The sequence below is a fragment of the Diadema antillarum genome, unplaced genomic scaffold, assembly GCF_040938485.1.
Source record: "Diadema antillarum isolate AM-2024a unplaced genomic scaffold, OU_Dant_1.0 seq00003003_RagTag, whole genome shotgun sequence".
NCBI classification, from domain to species: domain Eukaryota; kingdom Metazoa; phylum Echinodermata; class Echinoidea; order Diadematoida; family Diadematidae; genus Diadema; species Diadema antillarum.
The window spans coordinates 5,454-9,158 of NW_027273593.1; the positions used below are offsets into that span (position 1 = coordinate 5,454).

At 39.0% G+C, this 3,705-nt stretch overlaps 1 long non-coding RNA gene across 1 annotated transcript; it reads right to left on the bottom strand.

The window, feature by feature from the left end:
* Window positions 1-205: 205 nt before the first annotated feature.
* LOC139715174 (uncharacterized) lies at window positions 206-2,900 on the bottom strand. Its single transcript, XR_011709801.1, has 3 exons — window positions 2,749-2,900; window positions 1,083-1,221; window positions 206-496 (listed from the first exon to the last, which is right to left on the bottom strand). It is a non-coding gene; the product is annotated as an uncharacterized lncRNA (long non-coding RNA).
* Window positions 2,901-3,705: the final 805 nt, after the last annotated feature.

Below are 3,705 nucleotides of genomic sequence, written 5' to 3' on the forward strand. Positions count from 1 at the left end.
TGTTCAATGTGCATTTATCAGAATCCCCAACAATCCTGGTACAAAGGTGCAGCTTTTTCATTACTAACATGTCTTTTGCTATAATACACAATGAAGGCATAAATTGACAGTAGGCTTACAGGAAGAATTGGTGTCAGAGCTATTATCATTGCCATCACTTGGATGCACTCAACATACACTAATTATGATATTGAAGTCATCCAAGTTCAGTTTTCAAACATTTGCCAGCCACAAAGAAGAACATGAGAGGGGATGTCACTGGCTTCATGGAGCTAAGTAGTTGGGAGGGCTGGTTCTGATTGATGAGAGGGGATGTCACTGGATTCACTGAGCTTGGTGGCAGAGAGGGCTGGTTTCCACTGGCGAGATGGACGTCACAGGTCTCACCGAGCTGCGTAGCCTAGAAGAGGCAGTCTTATTTGGCGAGAGGGGGTGTCACTGGCTTCAACAACCTGGATATCTGTGATGGCACTTGGATGTGATGCTAGCTGTTCCACTGCAATAGAGGCCAACAAGCACATTCTATTGATCTCTCATCTAATGACTGAATGTTGGTAATAAAGTAACTACTACACATTTACAATGAAAAATTATTTTACTTCTCATATAGACTCAATTAACTATTCAGTAATACACATAGTAAATATTCTCTTTAAAGACTATCATTCAAGCAATGACAAGTTTAGTACTGATGAAAGCAATTATGTTATATGCTGAAAGTCCAATGAAAATAGCTCATTTTATTTATGATATTTACATAAAAATTCCCTAATATGCATGCCAAAGGGACGTCTTCATCATCTACTGTAAAAGTGGAAATTTCTTGTGGTGTTGGTTGACATTTTCACGCATTTCGCGTAAGCCGAAACTAGCGCGAAAATAAAAGCATGCGAATATTTTTGCTCGCCATTTGTTCAAGTAGTTGATGTCTTGATTCCGCGGAACTATAAACATGCGAAACTCTTCTTACCCCGCCGACCGCAAAAAATTAGTCGCGCTAAAATATCCACTTTTACAGTAACCTGTTATCTCCTTACATCTGCCCAGGCTCTGATAAAATCAATATCTGTCAGCACTCTCACCAGGTTTTGATCCACTTCAATTTGACCCAAGTCCTTTCCTCAGAGTAGCATTTTCCTCCACAACTAATTGGAGAAGGCAACGGCATTCATGAACTTGTCCTTTTTTCCATTTCACAGGGGCATCTGGACTGGAGTTCATCTGTATATCAGACACAATGAAAGGCATTAACACTGACTTACAATTAAGGATAGTCCCGTTAGTTCTTCACCAATCTGTAAATTTAGTCACAGAACTTGCTATCCCATGTATTTCAGTGTAGAGTCTACCAGGTAGCTTTATCTTGTAGTGCTCACATACATGCAACAGAGAAAACTCCATGAAATATGTTAGAAATAGACTGTCTACTGTAGAACTTAAATAGCAAAAAGGAAAATAAGACCTACAGAGACCCTAGCCAAATTTTTGATGAGTTGACACTGCACATGACGTCGGGATGACCTCAGCCTCTCATTGTGCATCTGGGTAATTCTGTGAAGTTGGGGCACGAAGTGTGACATTTTAGCATAACTCAATACTAATTATGCTATACATGTATTGTTTATAGGCTTTGCAGTTGTATTGAGACCATACATTTTCCTGGAAATTTTGTGCCATTCCGACTCAATTTTGATGAAATTATTAAAACGATATGTAATGGTGTCCTGTAGCATCGTGACGTGTCCATGTAGCATCGTGACAGTAAACATTTGGTCCTAAAAGACAAATTAAGGCAATTAGCTTGACCAAAATTTGATATAATATGCATAATTACTAGATTAGTCAGATAGCTAAATATCTTAACTCTCCTTTCCACAGTTTTTACACAAAAAAGGACACCGCATAGCATCGTGATACATTTTGTAATTTTCTTTTTAAAATTGAAACTGTGTACAGGAAATTTGAGATATTTAGCTATCTTATTCATACCTTGTAAATATGCATATTGCATCAAATTTTGGTCAAGCTCATTGCCATAATTTGTCTCTTTGGACCAAATTTTAAAATATCACGATGCTACGTGGACATGTCATGATGCTCCAGGACACAGTGTTACATATTGTTTAATAACTTCATTAAAATTGAGTCTGAATGGCACAAAATTTCCAGGAAAATGTGTGGCCTCAATGCAAATGTAAAGCCTACAATAGTACAAACAATAAATGTATAGCATAATTGATATTGAGTTATGCTGACATGTATTTTGTCAATATCACGATGCTACATACATGGACACTGCCCCAACTTCATGGAATTACCCATCTACAAAGTAGGCCCTATTTATTTATATGTTGTGTATACAACCTCACATCGGGCCTATGATGTCTTTCAATCCAGCCACATGCAAGGGATTTGGGGGTCTGTATAATTCCACATACAATCATATAGTATGCCTATATGTGGCTGCAATGTACAAACTATGTAACTTGTAACCCTAAAAGTAATGATCAAGACAACCATAATCTTATTAACCACTACCACAGCTTTGGGTTTTAAAAAAAAAAATGTTATAAGTTAAATTACAGCAAGAATAAGAACAGCATCGTTTGAGAACACAGAGTTATCTAACAATTTATTGATGTTTGTGTACTAAATATCAAAATTAACTTTCATTTGCAGGTTCAAAACAGTTGTTGGATCTAGGTGTATTAAAATAGTACCAGGTAATTAAAGTTAGTTTGTACAAACCTTTTGTACCGACGGAAGGGCTGGTCTCAATGGGCAAGAGGGGATGTCACTGGCTTCATCAAGCTGGGAGGGCTGGTCTCGACTGATGAGAGGGGACATCACTGGCTTCACCAAGCCGGGTATAGGCTACATTGTAGCTGGTCGAAACTGACGAGAGGGAATGTCACTGGCTTCATCAAGCTGGTAAGCTAGGAGGGGCTGGTCTCAATTGATGAGAGGGGATGTCACTGGCTTCACTGAGCTGGGTAGCTGGTCAAAACTGACGAGAGGGAATTTCACTGGCTTCATCAAGCTGGGTAGCTGGGAGGGCTGGTCTCAACTGACCAGAGGGGCTGTCACTGGCTTCACTGAGCTGCCTAGTCAGGATGGTCCTTGAATGCGATGCTGGCTGTTGCCCTACAAAAGATACCCACAATAATATCTGACAGACCTTTCTCAACAATTAGCACCTACTGTGCTACAAAGCATACACCATTAACCACTACACTATAGAGACTGAGTGAACTGCGCTACAATGCATATACGCCATTAGCCACTTATGTATGTACGCACAATAGATACACTTCAATCAACATTTTTGCAATGCCATGTGTACCGGAGACAATAACAAGGTACCTTACCAAACATGTGAATTCACGTTTTTGGTCCGATCATAGCTGTGATGACAACATATACACAGTTGAGTCAGCCACAAAGTATTTGTAAAAAACCGAGAGTTACCAGATTCGCTGACACTTTCATTCATTCAGTGTCGTTTCGTAAAATTGGATTTCTCGCCTATCGCCAATTTGTAACAAACGTCAGTTCTGATGAGTGTCGTAACTTTCTTATTTCGACATTTTGAGACCATAATTTGACATGAAGGTCTAGATGTGTTTTTTCATGTTGCTCTGAGATACTAGGCTATCCAAGTACTATACGGTATTTATATTACATGGATGTACTTTTCCATAATTC